Genomic DNA, 19,732 nt, shown 5'->3' with positions numbered 1-19,732 from the left:
ACCTGTCCTAGAGCCTGGCCATGACTTGGTCTTTCTCCTGTCACTCATTCCTCCTCAGCCAGGCTTTATTTTCCAGTGTTGCACAATGCATTATTAGTGCTTACATGGACAGCCTACCACGCTAATATGCATCCCCCTGCTGAGCTCTCCATCTGTCCGTCCATCTATCCATCTGTTTGTTATCTATCCACCCATGCTTCTGTCAGCCCATTCATCCATTGCGCATTCATCCCTCCACCCACCCCTTGTCCATCCATGTATCTATCTGTCCATCCTGCTATCCAGCATTCATCAACCCATCCACCCGTTCATTCATTCAGTCATTATATAATAAATAATCTTATCCTAAATCATGCTTTTTCATAAAACTCTATTTGATAGCTCCAGAAAAAAAAAGGTGAAGAAAATAAAGACAATAACAACATGATTTTGGAGACGTAATAGCCTTCAGTGCACGCCATCAGGGAGCAGATGAAGAAGGGGGCAGGGGCTCTGGCCTTGAGGACAGGACGTATGTGGTTGTTTTGCTTAGCAGTTTCTAAACTGACTGGGCCAGAACCAAAGGGCTCTGTGGCTGTGAGAAGATGACTGACGGAGGGCCTGCCACTTCCAACACAGCAGCTCTCCATCCTGTCCGGTTTTTATTCACCTCTGTTTAAATTTTAACTTGGAAAAATATAGTGTTATGCTGCTAAGCCATTTTTAAAAATTGGGAAAGCTATTTTATTTGAAAGACAGGGAGAGGGGCTGGTGCTGCGGAGTAGTAGGCTAAGTCTCTGCCTACAGAGGCATCGCCCATATGAGCGCCAGTTCTAGTCCCGGCTGTTCCTCTTCTGATCCAGCTCTCTGGTATGGCCTGGGAAAGCAGAAGAAAATGGCCCAAGTACTTGGCTCCTGTACCCACATGAGAGGCCTAGAAGAAGCTCCTGGCTTCAGATTGGCCCAGTTCCAGCCGTTGCGGCTCTTACCTCTATGGCCCGGTGACATCGGGGCATCAGTTGTTCTCATCCAAGTAGCAGATGCCACAAGAAGCAGTGAAACTCCTGCTAAGCAATTTTTTTTTTGTTTATTTGAAAAACAGAGTTACAGAGAAAGGTAGAGCCAGAGAGAGTGAGAGAGAGAGAGAGAGAGAGAGAGAGAGGTCTTCCATCTGCTGGTTCACTCCCCAGATGACTGCAACAGCCAGAGCTGAGCTACTCTGAATCCAGGAGCCAGGAGCTTCTTCCAGGTCTCCCACGTGGGTGCAGGGGCCCAAGGCCTTGGGCCATCTTCCACTGCTTTCTCAGGCCACAGCAGAGAGCTGGATCAGAAGAAGAGCATCCAGGCCTAAACCGGCACCCATATGGGATGCCGGCACTGCAGACTGGGGCTTTAACTTGCTGTGCCACAGCACCAGCCACTGCTAAGCAATTTTTAAAAGTGCAGCTCTAATAACCCACTGTACATGCTAAAGAAAAGTCCAGAGACAGCTAGCTGTCTTCTGTCTTTAATCATAGACTATAGAGTCAATCTCTCACTTGATAGAATTTTTAGAGTGATTCCCATAATCCAGGCAATGGGCTAACAATTCAAATAATGACCTCATTTAATTCAGTAATAATCCTGTGGTTGGTATTGTTACTAACTTCATTTCTCAGATGAGGAAGCTGAGGCTAAGAGATGTCAATGCACTTGCCCAGTCACACTGCAGTTAGGTTAGGACAGTGGGGGGTTGAGATTTAAACCTAGGAGTTATCATTAAAAGAACCCTGGGAGGCCCCTGATCATCTCTGGGCCAGGGAGACCTTAGAGAAGAAACGCCAAGAGGGTTGTGTTCCTGTCTCTTCCCTGGAGTTCTCTCTCCTCCTTCAGATGTACAGTGGGCACCAGAGCATATTCTGGGAGTCAGCTACCCCCCTCCCTAAAATTGTAGGTTCTTGGATTTGGAAGGACTGAGTCCGGTGCTTTCCTAACTGGGTCCTCAGAGCCTGAGGCACCCTAGAGATTCTTCAGAGTTTCCACCATGCAGGATCCGAGGTCAGCATTTCAAGCTGAATGAGAAACATATTGGGCTTCGTGTTTAAGACTGGCCAGCAACGAACTGTGGAAGTGGCTCGCCTTCTTGGAGACTCTGCTTTCTCATCGCTGGAAAGGAGTTAGAAGTGATACTTAGAGTCTAGGGTTACTCGAGAGTTCAATGAGAAAAGGCATTCCGATGGCTGCATAGAGTGCCTGGCGTATGGTGAGCACTCAAACAACAAACTACTACTACTGCTGCTGCATCATCATCATCATCATCATCATCATCACTTGTCGTAGTTGGAAAACCAAAGACCTATAGCAACCTGGGTGAGAATCGTCACGCGTGAACTGGAGGACCACCGTGTGACCGTCCCTCCCCACAGTCTTTCTCCGTGCTTTGTGTGTAGGTCTTGAAGGTCCCCGCTGCCGCTGACTGACCCCACTGCAGTAGACTGATGCTTTCAGCCCTGAAGGTTGGAACTGATTGGAGTCTTGCTGCCGTTTCTTGTGAGGTTGGTCTGGAATTGGCAAATAGGAATCTTCCCCTTGCAAGAAATAGAGATTAAAAGAAGAAAACAAAGTGTGGATTTTTATACTTAGTTTCCTAGAATAAGAGTTAGAAGTTAGACAAACTCTCATACCTCTGTGTGCATCATTCCCTTGCCTATCAATGAGGCAAACACTTCCAAGCATGGCTCCCTCACGGGGGCCGTAGAGGAGGTCAAATTAGAGAAGGCAGCGTTTGTTGGACTCCTGTAAGTCAGGCCAGCTGCATTTTCCCTCTTCACCTTCGCCGTAACTCCAGGAGATGGATGATGTGACCCAGCACCTCACGGTAAGGACAGTGAGGCCCACACGGGTGCGGCGCCCCAGCCAAAGACAGGCAGCTGGCACGTGTTCTGCTCTCCACCAACTGGTTCTTCAGCATTGCACTCTGGAGTTCCTGTGTGTTTTAGGTTAGGTCCCCACACCAGCTCGTGAGGAAACCAAACACCAGTTTGAGATGAACATGGATTTGGATATTTTGTCTGTCTTGTTAGGTGTATTTAATTTTACCAGCATGGCTGCTGTAAGTGCCCACCTCTGCTTCTCCAGCCCTCACCGGGTAGAAATTCTAGATCAAAGAGTTTTACGTGGTTGTCTCCTTCTACCTTAAGCATAAGGCACTGTTTTACCTTCATTTTGAACAAGGGAGGCTTGATGCCATTGGTTAATGATTATTTTTGGAATACCTACTGTGGACTACCTGCCTCTCCAGGCGCTGTGAACACAGCAGTGAGAGAGCGGAGCCCTAGCCCTCAGACGGCTCTGTTCTGTTTGATGGATGGAGGGATACAGATCAGAAACACATCAGTGAAAGGGGCGGGTTTGTGGTGCGGTGGTTAAGGCACCTTTAGAAGGCCACGTCCCGTATCAGAGTGCCTGGGACAGGTTCTGGCTCTGCTTCCAACCCTGTCTTCCTGCTGTTGCACACCTGGGAGGCAGTGGATATGGCTCAAGTACGGGGGACCTTGTCACTTACATCAGAGACATGGATTGTGTGAGTCCATAGATGGGTTCTTCCTTCCTGGCTTTGGCTTAGCTGAGCCCTGGCTGTCACAAGCTTTTAGGGAGTGGATCAGTGAATGGAAGATACCCCACTCCCCCTGAATTTAAAATAATTAAAACTAACAATAATAAAAACAAACATACCCGTGAATGAGATAATACAGCGCTGATAAGAAGAGGAAGAGGAGAAAGAGGAAGAAGAAATAGGGTAATGAGAAAAAGTGACCGAGCAAGACAGGGAGAGGGTTATCATTTGGGTCAAATTTGCATGACAGCAATTGTAGACAAAGAATTTTTAGCAGGAGCTGCATATACAAAGGTCCTGGGGCAGACACGGCATACATCCAGTAGATTAGGGGACTCACACCCCAGAGCCTGTTCACTGCATTTGGACCCAGGGCTGTTCTCAGAATTGATCCTGAACCTCCCCATTCCACTGCAGACCTGCATACTGCAGCCAGGTGGTGGAGGAGCTGCAGCTAGATGACAGAGTTACTGAGGATTTTCAGGGAAGACTCAGCCAGAGCTGCCACTTCCCAGGAAGCACGCACAGCCCCGAGGATGATTGTCCTAAGAGAACACGGAGAAATTAGGCCTGAGAGTCTCATACCTCTTGGTCGCAGGATACAAATTCCAATAAGAGACTCAAGGTCACATCCACTGCAAAGTAAGTGAGGCTGCCTGTCTCCTTGTCCTTACCAAGAAATGCGAACATGAGTGATGCATGCATGCATGGTGCTCGGGACTGGGGGAAGGTGGGCTCCAGCGCAGTATCAGCCAGCACGTCTCCAACTTCACTGAGCACCTGAGCCTCCTGGGGAGGATTCCCACACCATAGGGCCCAAGAGTCTGCGTTTCTCAGACGGTTCCAGGCGAGCTGGGGCAGCTACTTCACGGAACGCATGTAGAGAAGCACGAATATGAGTTCTACATTGAAGATTCTAGAGGGAAGAACACAGGGCAGTCCTGATGCCAGCTGCTGCTCATGGACTGTTCCTTGCTCACCTGACGTCCTTTTATTTTGTCCTTGCAGCCATGCTGTGGGCGAAGCTGAGACGCTAAGAGCTTACGTGTGTGGTTCAGTGTCACCAGCTGGGAGAGTCTCTTATCCTCTCACTTTTCACCTGGGAGACGGAGTTTGGAAGTGGGTGGCAAGCTGCTGTCCAAAACCGGTTGGGTCTCGCCATTGGATTAATAGACTCCATGCTATCTCATACCCAGGTTTAGCCTTACCTGTCAGGTGGGAGGGTGGGTAGCATTGGTTACCAAGACTAAGGTTCCACCCCTTAGAAGGTAGCACCTGATACTGTCTCTTAGAGGGATCTGGGGTGTCCAGGAAGTCCCACCCACTATCTGTGTCTTTTGGAAACCTTGACACGTTTACCTTACTCTCTTCTCCAAATGCATCAAAACTCAGTGGTCTTGGTAGATGAGGAAAAATGCCTTGGGGATGACGTGACCTGCCAGGTGGTGTGTCGGGTCCTGCTGGTCCCACTGTGGTAGTAGTGATGCTTCCCACCCTCCTGGGGCATGCAGGTCTGTGGAAAGAGCCAGCTAGTTAAGTAGGTCCCTCCCACGAGGGATCACAGGGTGAGTACAGGCTCCTCAGGACACACACCAGGGGCCGCTCACCCAGACGCACCTGCGGGTGTTGAGGGAGTCATGGATGAAGCAGTGTCCTCCCAGCCCAGGCTACAAGGACACTTGACACCCCCACTCTCTCTACTTCTTCCTGCCTGATCCATTCCATCAGCTGCAGGCTGGGCCAGGGCTTACCCAGCACTTACAGAGAAATGATGCCATAGTCTCAAAGCAGAAAACAAGAATAAAATATCGATAGAGGTTGCTCCCTCCCACTCCCCAAGAATGGGCATGAGTTTCCAACCCAGAAAGATCTAGACTGAGAGGAAGCACAGAAGCATCAAGGATTCCCCTCTCCTCCCCTCCTCCCCCCTCCCTCTAACCACCAGTGCCACCCCCACCCTGGAGCCACTCCCCATCCTTCCTCCCCGCACTCACCCCCCCCCCCCCAGGAGACTGGAGGAACTTGGCAAGCCATCTCGTCGCCAATCAATCTGTGGTGTAACAATTAGCACTTAGGCACCACTCATGCTAAACACACGCTTAGAAAACACTTAAAAAAAAAAAAAAGGAAGAAGAGTCATCAGAGGTAGGAGCCAGGGCAGCACTGGTGGTGGTGGAGGCGGGTGTTGGGGGGAGATGTCAGGGAGCGGAGCCAGGAGGAGGCCTGGGGAGGAAACAGATCAATGAGCTGCGGAATGGAAGGCATCTAATACCCTATTATTGACGAGGCCAAAGCACTTTGAGGCGTGTTTCCACCGTGAGCAATTAGTCTGTGAGACCGCAGGAGTTAAGCTAACACGGGCTGCACCCCCATCTTCCAATTGGATGACACTTTCATTTGCTAGGAGCCCCCGCAGCAGTGGCGCCAGCCTGCAGCCATAATGGGGCCCATCCACGGAAGGCCAAATGCTCCAGCCTCCCAGAAGGCCCCCCTCGCGCCCCCACCCGCCCCAGCCCCCACCCCACTCCCGGTAACAGAATCCAGTCGACCGGGAGTCTGTCTGCGTGCCTGCGAGCTGCCCAAATTGATTGTAATGGTTTTATCGCGCGCAGAAAGAGCTGGCTGTTTTCTCGCCTCTGCTGTCGGCTCGCAGGCAGGAGGAAGTGACTCCTCCTCGGGCGCACTGGATCGGATGAAAGGCAACTTTTGTTTGTTGGAGAGAAACTGGCAGCCTGTTGGTGGTGGCTGCTCCTCTGCCAGCGTCCTCATTGCGCACACAGCAGGGGGTCAAGGGGGACATGGTGGGGGGGATTGCTTCCCCATCACTTCTGGGTTCCTCTCTAATGGCTTGAGTGTCTGGGGACGAGGATTCTAGAGAAAGGCTTAGGGAACAGAAGGATTAATGATGAGGATGCTATTGATCAATTATTACCGATCAACAAAGATGGTGATTTGAGTACCTACCCTGAGCCAGTCCCTGTGTTCCAGCACCCTCTAGAGATGTCTTTGTAATATTCCAGCAACCCCATTAGGTAGGCATTGTTTCTCCCATTCACAGAGAGGGAAACTGAGGCGTCGAGGGGTGTTGTGCAATTGTGGAGGCTACACAGTGACCAGGAGAGTGAGGGGAACTGGAACGCAGTCACGTTCATGACTAACCTGGTAGTGCTTTCTCCACCGACTGCACTGCTCCCTTCAGTCGGGCGGAATGAGAAGTGACACCTTCAGGATCAGGGGTTCGCCGTGTGTCGGGGAAATGGGGACCTTCTCGATTCAAGCTTAAGGGACCCTAGACTGAGCTGATAGTGCAAGTGAAACACCCATATCCCACCCCACCTGTGTACACGCCACACTCTTTCTCATCACCTCGCCTGTTCCCTTAGCCTGCAGTTCCCAGCTCCACTCCACATGTTCCTGGAGAAGGTCTAGAAAGTCTTCAAAACTGACCTCTTGGAGGAGGACTCCTGTGGTTGCTGCCCGCGCCTGCCGCTCTTTGTAGACTTCACCGTCATCTCAGCATCCTGTCTTTTTAAGACTGTGTCAGTGCAATTGGATGCAACAGTTTGGGGGATTATCTGTGGATTTCCCTCTTCAGCACCTCCCTTAGCTGTATTAGCACAAAGCACCAAACTGGGATGTGCCCATGAAGCTATGTGTCTGCTTACTTGTTGATGACACTGTGAGAAACTGTAGGCACAGGCAATTCTTTCAGAGCCTGGGATGGAACCAGCAGATGAATGGTGTTTTCTGCGTGGTCTTGAAGACTTGCATCCTCTCCTCGCCTCTCCTCTTCCGTTGTCTCTGTCCTTATCTGCTATTTCATGTCCTCATGTTTCCGCGTGTGTCCACACTGAGTCTGTGGTCAGTTCCCAGCTGTCTTTGGTACACCCCGCCCAGTAAGAGGAGCTGTGGACAATACAACTGAAGATAAGTTTGCAAGTCATTCCCAGCTGAAGGTGCTGACCCCCTGCTCCTCACAAGAGAATGCCTTGGCTCTCAGTGGTCCTCGGCATCGGTGGGGATTTCTTAGCTTTGTCTAGATGAAATCTTTAAAGCTAGAATCCAGGCACAAGTAGAGGGTTGGTAGGATGACAACAGAGACCCAGCCCCAGGGCAAAGAGAATGCAACCAATGTCCAACTAGATGGGTGGGGAGAGGAAGGCCACCTGGGCTCCTACTCCATCCTCAAGCAGGACTCAGGTTTGCCAGGATAGATGATGAAGTTACAGCTCTGTTTCCCCAAGGTCAAAATGGGACGAATTGGCTTTGCTAACCCCAGAGGTCTGTGCTCTTTATCATTCTCTTGGGGAAGAACGGAAAGTTCTGTCTGTTGTGATAGAAGAGGAAACCAAACAGCAAGTGCCTTGAAGAAGTGCCGAGGTGTGTGCATGAATCTGGGGAGTTAGTTCCTCCATCTTGATAGGCAGTATGTGGGCATGGAGGGCACTGGGGGAGAGGAGGTGAGGGTTGCCAGCCCCTGAGCCTCAGTCCCACGTGTACCACCCAAACCCCACCTGGTCCTATGCAGCTGCCGGGGTCTCACCATCTAAAACTTGTGGTAGCTACAGGTTTCCAACATGGCTGCAGGTTATTACCTTCAGGTTATTACGATGCTGGTACCGTGGTCAGCATCCCCACTCCCTTGAGCTTCCAAGATTTCAAAAAATAAGGGCATGGATGTGGAGGTACTCAAGCCCCACCCCAAACTCTGCCTCTCAAATATTTAGTTAAGCCCTGTCCCAGATACCACCCTCTATCCTATAAGGGACAACCCCAAACTTTGTTAAGCCACCCCCGTCTCCCCCTGTCTTCCTTTCTCTCTCTCAGCTGCCCACATTCCCTTCTGAGCGTGTGCTTCCTCTTTGCCTTTAACTTAAATCTTGCATCTCTACGCACCTTTATCTGTGTCTCCTCCTTGAATGCTTTCCCCTGTGAAACCCCTAGCCAGGGGCACCCCCCCCCACAGTGGTACTTGAGTTGGTCAGAGCATCACTCCCAGGTGGTTGGGAGCTCAGGGGTCTCAGGACTGGGACCAGGGTAGGAGTGGGATGAAGAACGATGGTGGATGTGCTTGAGGAAGCAGCATACCCATTACAGGGGCACTCCCCTCTCAACAGCGACTTGGGCTGTGGAGTTCTACTGAACCCAGAGGGGCACAGATGCTGGTTTAAGTCATGAACCAGTGAGCTCTTTTCATCTAGTGCTGGCTCCCTTGGAGAGAGTTAATGAGCAAGTTTTTTTCATTTCCTAGGGATGATGTCACAAAAGTACCACAGACTGGGTGACTTAAAACCACATAACTTTACTACCTTAAGTTCTGGAGTCTGCAGGTCCCAAATCAAGGTGCCAGCAGGGCTGTGCTCTCCTCGAAGAGAATGCCCCCCATGTCTTTCCCTTAGCATCTGTTGGTTTCTGGGAACCGCTGGTATTCATTGGCTTGCAGGTGCATCACTCTAGTCTCTCTCTTTCTCTCTCTCTCTTCATACAGATCTCATCCTGTGCATCTTCACATCATTTTCCCTTTGTACATGTCAGGCTCTGCCTTTTCTCCTTATAAGGACATCAGTCATGTTGTGTTAGGGCCTATCTTTATGACCTCAACTTAACTTTATTCCATTTGTAAAGACTGTATATCCCGATAAGATGGTATTCACAGGTATGGGAGTTAAGACTTCAGTATGTCTTCTTGGGAGGTCATAATTCAAACTATAGCAGCATGGAAGAAAAAAAAGCATTGTGGGAGATGTGTTTTCATCTGTTCCTGGTGAGGAGTTAGGAGATTTTTTTAAAAAGACTTATTTATTTGAGAGGCAGAGTTACAGACAGAGAAGGGGAAAGACAGAGAGAGAGAGAGAGAGAGAGAGAGAGAGAGGTCTTCCATCCACTGGTTCACTCCCCAAATGGTCAAGTGTGGCTGGAGCTGGGCTGATCTGAAACCAGGAGCCAGGAGCTTCTTCTGGGTCTCCCACACGGGTGCAGGGACCCAAGAAGTTGGGCCATATTCCCAGGCCATTATCAGGGAGCTGGATTGGAAGTGGAACCATACCAGGCGTATGGGATGCTGACGCCACAGGCAGAGGCTTAATCTACTATGCCTCTGTGCTGGCCCCGAGTTAGGAGAGTTAAGGCACCTCACATCACTTTTCTGGCTACCTCTAAATGCAGCCTCAGTTCCAGATAAGTTCAGACTTAAATTGACAGTGCAGTAGTCATTCCTTATCTGTGGGGGGCAAGTCCTAAGATCCCCAGTGGATGTCTGAAAGATAATTCTGAGTCCCACATACACTGTTTTTCCCTCTAAATGCCTATGATATAAACTAGACACAAGGAAAGAGTCACAGTAATAGCCACACATAGAATAGAGCAGGTACAGCAATATACTATAGTACAGTTGCCAGCATTCCTACTCTTGCTCTATGGAATCATTATTAAGTAAAATAAGGGTTACTTGCACACGAGCACTGCAAAACTGTGCCTGCGGATCTGAGTCCAAAGGGTTACTTAGTGTTTAGCTAAAGGATAGTGTATACAGTGTGGAAACACTGGATAATGGGAAGATTGTTGCCCTGAGTCGGACAGGGCAAGAGAGTGCAAGATTTTATCATGTTGTGCAGAACAGTGTGCAGTTTCAGACTTGTCAATTGTTTGGTTCTGGAATTTTCCACGTAATATTTTTAGACTGAGGTTGAGCCTGGGTAACTGCAACTATGGAAAATGAAATTGTGGATGTGGAGGGACTTATGTCCCATCCATGTCAATGCCACGCCCTCTGTGAAACTGCAGGGGAGCCAGGAAAGTGAGTGTCTCTGGGAGTGACCATCAACCCACAGGAGGTAGGAGCCAGGTGTCAATGTCCCACCTGACCCACGGCAGGAACAGTCTAGGGTATGTCCTGTGTGCTTCTCAGGGATTCCAATAGAACTGAAACCCCGAGTGTACGGCAGCTCTTCAATGATACATGCTTCCTTCCTCCTCCTGTCACTGTCTCTTCTCTTGCACCTGAGTCCTGGGGCTGCTTCATTCTCCTCCCCATCGCCCACACCCACCCACCCCCACCCCACTACCTGTAAAACTTGGTATTAAAGCCTCAGGTGCAACTTAGGGTGGGTTCCAAACTAGGACATAACAAGACATGGGGAATGGAGAGGACCGGAGGTGTTTGTTTCCCTGGTTATAACCTGGCTCTGACCCTGCAGGGCTGCGAACGTCCAGGCTATGAGCCCTGTAAGGCCTGTGAAATCGTCTGGTCTGGCTGTGCCAGCACAGCTGCAGGTGGGACTGGAGATTCAGTCAATCCATAGCAGGCCAGCTTTCAAGTTGATCATTTTGTACGGCCCATGAAGGATGCCATAAGTATCCCAATGGCCCTTGGCAGAAGAAGCGTTCCTACCCCTGCTTAGAGAACGCCATTCATCAAATGCTTTACCTTGTGCTAAGCACAGTACTAGCATCATCTCTTGCCATCCTCTGTCATGGCTGGAACCATGGCTCTCCAAAGGTCGTGTCCACTCGTAACCTCTGGAAACCATGACCTTGATGTTACTCGGAAGAAGGGTCTTTGCCGATATAACTAAGGGTCTCAGAATACCTGGGAGGGGCCTACAGGACGGGTGTCCTTCTCAGAGACACGCAGAGGAAAAGGTGTGATGGTCTGTAATCCAAGAGATGCCGAGGATTGCTGGAGGCGTCAGAGGCCAGGAGAGATCCGTGGGTAGATGCTCCCCGAAACCCTCAGAAGGAACCAGCCCTGCTCACAGCTCGATATCAGCCTCTGGTCTCCAGAGCTGTAGGAGATCCACGTCTCTGATCTTAAGCTACACAGTGTGGCCATTAGATATAATAACCAGCAAATGAATATTCCTACCAGTCCCCTAAGCCAGTGGTTGCCGTGTCAGTATCATGGGTGTGAACACTGAGCCTTGCACAGTTGCATTAATGTCTCTTAAGTGGATTTGAATCCAATTCAGTAGTGCTCAGAGTCCTTACCTGTATTTCTGGACAGTCTTCTTCAGGGACGAGTGCCAGATTCCCTCCGGGGAGAGGAAGAGTAGAGGTGCCCGAAGAGGCTCTTGTCACAGAATTCAAGGACTCTGTAGTTCTTCTGTAGAGCTCAGGTGGTGCAGGGCGCACACAGAGAAGATCACGAACAAACTTGGCAAAGGAGGCCTCGCTGGGTGCTCCGGACAGCACTGGACAATGGAAGTGAGAACGATCCTGAGGCTCTGCCCTTTCTGAAACCTGTGGATACTGAAGTCATTGTAACCTTATTAGGATGCGGAGGCCTGGGTGTGCCTTTGTCGTGCAGGGCTTCTCTGTAAGCCATGTTTTAGAGAGAAAGGTCACTGCGGGGCTGGGGGAAGGACGTGGATAGTGAGGTCACCTCGGAGGTGGCGAGAGGCCAGGAAGGAAGCAGGCAGGGGTCAGGATCAGAGCTGAGAAACAAAGGGTAAGTGCAGCTTCTCCCGGAGAGTCCTTTCGCCCCGAAAACAGGGCCTCTGCCGTCACGCGGCCTGCAGCCAAGCCAGCTGGACGTGTCGGGCATAGACTATCCATTGCATCTGCACACGAGTAGAGAGGATGGAACAGCTAAAGGGAAATGTGAGATTAGCTGGACGGAAAGTCTTTCTCAAAGCTGGTGAGTGCATGAAGAACCACCCTTCAGGGTCCGTGAGAAGCCTTGCGCATCCGTCGGATGGGCGCTGTGTGGCTGGGCTGGTACCTGCTACTAGGTCTCTGTCTATCTTTTATTTATTTGTGCATTTGTTTATTTATTCAAGAGGGAGCGCAAGCACTTGCATTCACTGTTTCACTCTTCAAATGCCCCCGTAGCCCCTGGTCAGGGCCGTAGCCAGGAACCAAGAGCTCAGTCCAGGTCTCCCACGCGAGTGGCAGCCGCCCAGTCACTTGAGTGATCATTGCTCCTTCCCAGCACTGGCGTTAGCAGAATCTGAGATCAGCAGCCGAGCTGGGTGTGGAACCCAGGCACTCTGATAGAACGTGGACTTTCAACAGGAGGCTCAGCTGCTAGGCCAAATGCTCACCCCCTAAGCCTTTCGACGTTAGAGAAGTAACATAGACTTTGATATGCTTGTAGTTGGATGAAATAAAAAGTGTTCATCTCTCAGAAGAAAAATGTGTAAGGGTGCACAGTCAAAACCAGAGTGATGTTTTTTCAAACTCCACATTCCAAGGAAGATGAGAGAAAGTGGTAGCAAGGTGACGCGGTGGTGAGACTCTTCGTAGGCTGCAAGGAAAAGGCGCCATAGATTAACTTAAGCCCCAGCTGTCAGCTACGCATCACACATCGCTGTCTCTCCCTTTCCATTGCCCGTGGCAGGCTTCACTAATCTATCGTGGCGCGTCTTCTTTCAGAGTTCTGTCAAGGCTTTGCATCTCAGGACTTAGGCTGAGCACTAGCAGAGCAGCTTGAGGATGGAGCCCTGGGCCCCCTCCCGCCCTCGCGATGAGGGTTTGGAAGCACCGAGCAGCTGGAGATTTGTGTATACCTCACTGTTTCCAAGACGGGGCTCCAGAACTTCAGGAAACTGAACTAATGGTGCATTTCCACTCTGTGGCCAGCAACAGTTTTAGCAGTCTCCACTTCCTCTTTGGCTCCCATTTATATGTAGGGATGGAGCGAGAGAGAGAGAGAGATATAGAGAGCATTTAATTGGGACAACTTGCCATCAGTCAGTAAGGTGTGTCTTTGCCAGTGTAGACCCTCTCCAGAGCCACTTATGGAAGGCCGACGGCCATCATGCACCCCTATTCTCTGACCCTTTATCCAAGGCTCAGTAAACGTTTATGAAAAGGGCCACATAGGAAAATTTCAGCCTTTGTAGGCCATGCAAACTACTCGGCTCCATCACTGGAGAACTAACTTCCCCGTAGGTAATATGGAACCTGATCATTGCTGTGTTTCAGTCAGACTTTATTTACCAAAACAGGTGCCTGCAGCCCACTGTTTCCGACCATTGCTTCGGCCAATCAGTTGTGGCCAGGGCAGCAGGGTCAGATAGCAGCACATGGGCATCCTTCTGCCAGAGGACCTGTGTCTTCCTCAGCAGGAGACTGTGTGTTTTGTGTTTTGCAAATGTTGAGTGGGTCCTGGACTCTCTGGAGTGGAAATGAACTCCATAGCTGCAACTATGCTTGCCATGCCCAGGTCGCAGTGAACAAAGCTGCGTCTGTTTTTGACCTCTTTTTCCTGCTTTCTTTTATTGTGGTATCTTTTTTGCATGTAACAAAGGTGGACAGCACGTGGCATGCCTGCCGCCACTCCCCTCGGCCTCGCCCGTGGCAGACACTACCAATTGATCCCAGCGCTCTTTCTCACTGAGTCCATAGGTGACCCCAAATCCTTCTGACTTGCAGCAGTCACAGCCAGTCAGTCCCTCAGAGGTGACAATCCAAATGCAAATCCGTTTGCTTTGATGAGAAAAAGAGAACAGGAAACAGGAATGACAATGAGGTTTGAGAACAGGGTAAGTCCAAAACGCGTTCAAGCTATGATGGTCAGCTGCTTCTCACCTCTGGGCCAGCAGCTCTGCTTCAGCAGCTCAGGGCCGCCGAGTTGCTGTGCATACTCCCTGTTTCCATAGACGGCCTCACTGTCGCCATCCGGGAGGGCCCCTGGGAGCCGTGTCCCAGCTGCTTCCTGCAAGCTGCTTGCAAGAGATGTTTGCAGCCCCAGAGTTTGAAGCCAGACCCAGCGATGTATACAGCGCCCCCAGGCATCAGGCCCAGAGCTGACTTCTGCCCGAGCTGGCACCTGGAGGAACACCGCCTCTTCATCTCCCCATTGCAGTCGGCACCTCCTGGGTAGCACCGCGAAGAGGAGGAGAAATCGGCTTTTAACACCGACAGTGACCTTTCTTAAGCGCCTTCCTCTGCGTTTGATCTAGCAAAGTGGGAGAGGTCAGGCCTGGGCCTCGGAGAGCGAGAGGCCTTGTCAACAGGCAGTCGCAGCCGTGCGGGGATGGGGGCGGTCAGAGGCGAGGCTGGCGGGTGCAGCCCGGGAGCTCACCTGGAAAATATTTCAGAAGAAGCTGTCACGGGCACTGCTGAGTGCCGACAAGACGTGTCGGGGAATCCAGTCAGTGCTTTTAGGAAGCACTCATTTTCTCTCGCAGAGTCTTGCTGGCTTTCTAGTTAGGGGCCCACAGGGAGTTTGCTGGCATTGAAAAATTAGCCAGAAGAATTGGAGCAGCAACTGTGGGGAAATGGGCTTCTTTAGGCGGCCGGAACAAGGTCTTGTCTTAAACTCGATTTGCTTCTCTTCTCCTCGCTCTGACCTCGCTGGCGACCGCGGCAAGTTGGTTGGGCTCTGTGTTCCCCATTGGCAGAGAAGGGTGCAGTGGTCGGGACGAGGGCTCTGCATCACCCTCCCTGGGGCTGAGCCCGAAGCCCACCACTTGCTAGCTGGGCGACCCTTGACAGGTGACTCAGCCTCTCTGTCTCCGTTTCCTCGTCTGCAAAAGAGCGATAGAACAGACGGCCATCAGCTTATGATTTCCTGACTTCATGATGCCGACATACACTTCCAAGGGTCCTGCACTTTGGAGGTTGAATTTTATTGTGTCTTACGCAGTAAGACTTTCTTTTTTTTTTTTTTTTTGGACAGGCAGAGTTAGACAGTGAGAGAGAGAGAGAGACAGAGAGAAAGGTCTTCCTTCTGTTGGTTCACCCCCCCAAATGGCTGCTACGGCCAGCGCGCTGTGCCGACCCGAAGCCAGGAGCCAGGTGCTTCCTCCTGGTCTCCCACGCAGGTGCAGGGCCCAAACACCTGGGCCATCCTCCACTGCCTTCCGGGCCACAGCAGAGAGCTGAACTGGAAGAGGAGCAACCGGGACAGAACTGGTACCCCAATCAGGACTAGAACCTGGTGTGCCAGCGCCGCAGGCGGAGGATTAGCCTAGTGAGCCGCAGCGCCGGCAGAGGCACACCCTTTTTCAATGTGCAGTACTGAGTTCTGGCTCTGGTTAGCTGTGCTCAGGTAACCACCACCACAGTCGGAGTGAAGAACATGTCCATCTCCCTGGAAAGTCCCTTCTGTGCCGCCTCCACCGGAGCCATGGCAGCCACTGGTCTGATGTCTCTCCCCGTCACTTCCTGTTCTCCACCACGTCACACAAAAGGGATTGCTCAGCACATAGCCTGAAGTGTTAGCTTCCGGCCCTCTGTGTAATGTCCTGGAGAGCCACCTGTGTTTTCGTGTGGGCTTGGCTCCCTTTCATCACTAAGTAAAGTGTCAGTGCCCACATGTTGTGCAGCCATTCATCAGTTGATGGGCGTGGTGGCTGTGTCTGGTTTGGAGCAGCTATGACTGGCACTGTCGTGAACATTCAAATCCAGGTCTCCTTGCGCACGTGTGTTTTACGTCTCTCAGGATAATGCCTTGGGACAGTGTTGCTGGGTAACAGTGCACGAGTGTGTTTACCCACTGTTTTCTAAAGCGGCTGTACCGTTTTGCCCAGAGGGTATAGAAGTTCCAGTTGTAGGGCCAGTGCTGCGGCATAGAAGTTAAGCCTATGCCTGTGGTGCCGGCATCCTGTTTGGGGACTGGTTCGAGTCCCATCTGCTCCACTTCCCATCCAGCTCCTTGTTAATGCTCCTGGGAGAAGCAGCAGAGGGTGGCCCAGGTTCTTGGGCCCCTGCACCCATGTGGGAGTTCCAGAGGAAGCTCCTGGCACCTGATTTTGGCCTGGCCCAGCCCCGGCTGTTGTGGCCATGCCATTGGAGGAGTGAACCAGCAGGTGGAAGATTCTCTCTCGCGCTCTCGCTCTTGCTCTCGCTCTCGCTGTCTCATGGGTGCACTCGCTTGCTCTCATACTCCATATTCCTGCTGGCATTCGGTCTGGTCAGTTTCTTTGCTTTTCATTTTCTTTCTTTTTTACATCTTATGCTGGTAGGTGTGGCGTGGTCTTTTTATTGCGGCTTGGATTGGGACTCCCTGATGGCTAATACTGGCGACCATCTTTGCATGTGCTTTTCAGCAAACACAGCTTTGGTGAGTGTTTGGGATTTTAGGAGTAAGAACAGAGTTTGTTGGAGGCCTTTCAGTCCTCTGTCCTTAAGGATTCTGCGATGAGAGATAAAGGTGGAAGCCGTGCGTATCTGCTTGGATCCATTGTGTTTTGAGTGCCAGGTGGACTTGCCTAAGTGAAGGGACTGGCGGGTTCTGCTTGCCGCCAGCTTGAATGAAGTCTGTTTCTTACCATTCCTCGGCTCTGCCTTCTGCTCTGTTGGCCTCACTGCCGAGCTCCCCAGGGCTGTTCCCTTTTGTGGGAGAGACAGTGCCAGTGCTCTAGCAAACTCCCTCCCCACAGATCCCAGTGCGGCAGGTGCAATACCTGCTTCTCTCCTGACTGGGAGCGCACACTGGCTTCATGGCCTGGGGGCGGGGCCAGCTGGAGCCCATCCCGTGGTCACATCTGGCTGTGTGGGGCTCTTTGACTGTCTCTGGGTTGTGTTCCTTCCCTCAAAGGAGGGCAGCCCATGGAGGCAAAGGGAAGACTCTGCTCCGGGTGTCTGGGACCCCTACATTCCATGGGCCGAGAGCTCCGGCTCGTCTTCCCGGCTCTGCAGACCCAGCCCCCTCCCCGGCCGGCCCTTCAGCGATGCCGATGCTTCTGCTCCCGGACCTGAGGGCTGGAGACCTGAGTGGACTTGAGGCCTTGGGGTGTGGGGGGTAAACGGGTGGAAAGAAGCAGCGAAGGCTTTCCTGGTCCTCTGTGTTCTCCAGGAAACTCTGGGAAGCCCGAGTGGTCTAAATCCAGGCACTTCCTCTGGCCTCAGGTTCCTTAAAAACCTTAAAAAGTGGAGTCTAGTGGGATGCATGCTTGGAGAACTTTATGGGTACAGCTGGCTACCTCAGACTAGGAGGGGTGAGCACAGCCCTTACGGGGCTTGGTTTGTCCTCCTGCCCTGCATGTCCCAAGGCCAGTACCAGGAAAGGATTAAGGGTGCCAGCGTCTTATTAAGAGGAATAGCTACGGCAGGCCTCGCCGAGGGAAGGCTGGGGTGGTGGGTGTCACACAGATGCACATCTGACCCCTGGTGCAGGGATGAGGGAGGGACGCTTGGGTGGACATGTCCCAGACCACCCTGAAGCCTGAGGAAGTTCAACAAGGCCTTGGTGGGAGGTGGGGATGCCAAAGCCAAGGTTGGCCTTCAAGGGCATCCCTGTGTTCCCAGAACCCATCTGCCCTGGTGTCCATCATTCCTAGTCCCTGGCTGGGGTATCCCATGGGAAATGCAGCCCTTCCTGAGCAAACACAGTGACAGGTGTCAGGTGCGGTGCTGGGGTCCTTGGTCAACTTCACTTTCCGGGGCCTGCTCGGTGCACTCTTGTGGTCTCCACACCCTGAGACGCCATGTGTGTGTGTGCGTGTGTGTGGAGGGGATGGTGGGCCGGCTCAGGGATGCAGCTGGGTAGGAGGAGCTGCTTCAGATGCTCCTTCGCACCGTAGGGTAGCTGTGCCTGGTAGCAGTGAGCTGTGTGCATCAGCACGGCTGACAGAGAGGACTGGGAATGGCAGATGTTTGAAGGATAGTGCTGGACTATACCGGTGGCCTGGATGTGGTCATTACACACTGCATGCGGGTGCTGACATATGACACCATAATTCACAAATATGTTCCGTTATTAGGGGTCAAGTAAAACAGCTCTAAGATTTTAGTTTTTATTGGAAAGGCACAATGACAGAGAGGGAGAGAGAGAGAGAGAGACAGAGAGAGAGAAATATCGTGTCTGCTGGTTCACTCCTCAAATGACCGCAGCAAGCAAGGCTGGGCCATCCTGAAGCCAGGAGCCCGGGACTCCATCTGGGTCTGCCACAGGGTGGCATCCGTTGCTTTTCCAGGCGCATTAGCAGGGAGATGGATTGGAAGCAGGTCACAAGCAGCAGCTCAATCTGCTGCACCATAGCGTTGGCCCCACGGACAATTTTTTTTTAAACTACCTCCCTGCAGATAAAAACAGCACAAGGACGCAGGTGGCCACTGGCAGGCCTGGAGCAGGGGCCGAGGTACCGTGCTTACCGGCTTCCTCGGCCTGAGCCGCAGGGCCACGGGGCTGGAGAAGAGGTCGCCCCGGTCACCGTCGCGTCTTCCCCAGCCGCGGGCTGGGCACAGCTTTGGCTCAGTGTCCCCTCATTCCCAAATGGGGGTCAGTGCTGCGAGCAGTTGCCAGCTCAGGAACAATGCGCTGACCCGAGACGGCGGCAAACATGGAGGCTAATGGCCGACACGTGCTTCCCTCGGCAGGTGCGGGGAAGGCAGGGCCGGCTGAAGGGGAAGCATCTAATTGGCCGGGAAGTCACTGGGCTTAAACAGGAAGCGGAGAGAAGCCCCGCCAGGGCTCCGCGGCGGCCTTGGGATTGTGCTTACAGGGAGCGAAGGAGAGTGGAGCCAGGAAGTCAAGGCTTTCCCGGTCCCTGCACTTGCCATTACGGGAGGGCCCGGCCGTGCGCAAAGACACGTGGGCGGGAGCCCTATTCACATGCACCTGTGTGTGTAGCAGAGCTCCTAGATGACCTAATCACGGGTAGGTCCCCCTTGTCTCGGGCAGGCATCACGTTTCAACTTTTAAAAATACTTTCATTTAAGCAGGCGCCGCGGCTCAACAGGCTAATCCTCCGCCTGAGGCGCCAGCACACTGGGTTCTAGTCCCTGTTGGGGCACTGGATTCTGTCCCGGTTGCCCCTCTTCCAGTCCAGCTCTCTGCTGTGGCCCGGGAGTGCAGTGGAGGATGGCCCAAGTGCTTGGGCCCTGCACCCCATGGGAGACCAGGAGAAGTACCTGGCTCCTGCCATCGGATCAGCGCGGTGCGCCGGCCGCGGCGGCCATTGGAGGGTGAACCAACGGCAAAGGAAGACCTTTCTCTCTGTCTCTCTCTCTCACTGTCCACTCTGCCTGTCAAATAAATAAATAAATAAATAAAATACTTTCATTTAGAGAGAGAGAGATCTTCCATCCTCTTGTTCACTGCCCAGATGACTTCAATAGCCAGGGCTGGGCCAGGCCAAAGTGGGAGCCAGGGAGCCAGGTGCTCGATCAGGGTCTTCCACACGGGTGGCAGGCACCCAAGTACTGGAGCCATCAGCGGCTGCCTCCTAGGGTGTGCGTCAGCAGGAAGCCAGAATCAAAAATGGAGCC

The 19,732-nt window shown here is 52.2% G+C and overlaps 1 long non-coding RNA gene across 6 annotated transcripts; it reads right to left on the bottom strand.

Annotated features, from left to right (window-relative positions):
• Positions 1 to 353: 353 nt before the first annotated feature.
• Positions 354 to 11,875, bottom strand: LOC108178674 (uncharacterized). Of its 6 annotated transcripts, XR_011385209.2 has the most exons (9): positions 11,561 to 11,875; positions 7,240 to 7,480; positions 7,022 to 7,095; positions 4,934 to 5,087; positions 4,555 to 4,673; positions 4,249 to 4,435; positions 3,994 to 4,119; positions 969 to 1,043; positions 354 to 856 (listed from the first exon to the last, which is right to left on the bottom strand). It is a non-coding gene; the product is annotated as an uncharacterized LOC108178674 (long non-coding RNA). The 6 variants fall into 6 exon arrangements; XR_011385208.2 differs by lacking the exons at positions 354 to 856; positions 969 to 1,043 and having other exon boundaries at positions 3,190 to 4,119; positions 4,249 to 4,438; XR_011385207.1 differs by lacking the exons at positions 354 to 856; positions 969 to 1,043 and having other exon boundaries at positions 3,828 to 4,119; positions 4,555 to 4,782; positions 7,022 to 7,099; positions 11,561 to 11,802.
• Between the last annotated feature and the right edge of the window lie 7,857 nt (positions 11,876 to 19,732).

The sequence above is a fragment of the Oryctolagus cuniculus genome, chromosome 21 (assembly GCF_051225735.1).
Source record: "Oryctolagus cuniculus isolate XC-2025 breed Fujian yellow rabbit chromosome 21, ASM5122573v1, whole genome shotgun sequence".
Taxonomy (NCBI): Eukaryota; Metazoa; Chordata; class Mammalia; order Lagomorpha; family Leporidae; genus Oryctolagus; species Oryctolagus cuniculus.
This window is presented reverse-complemented; position numbering and strand designations above follow the sequence as displayed.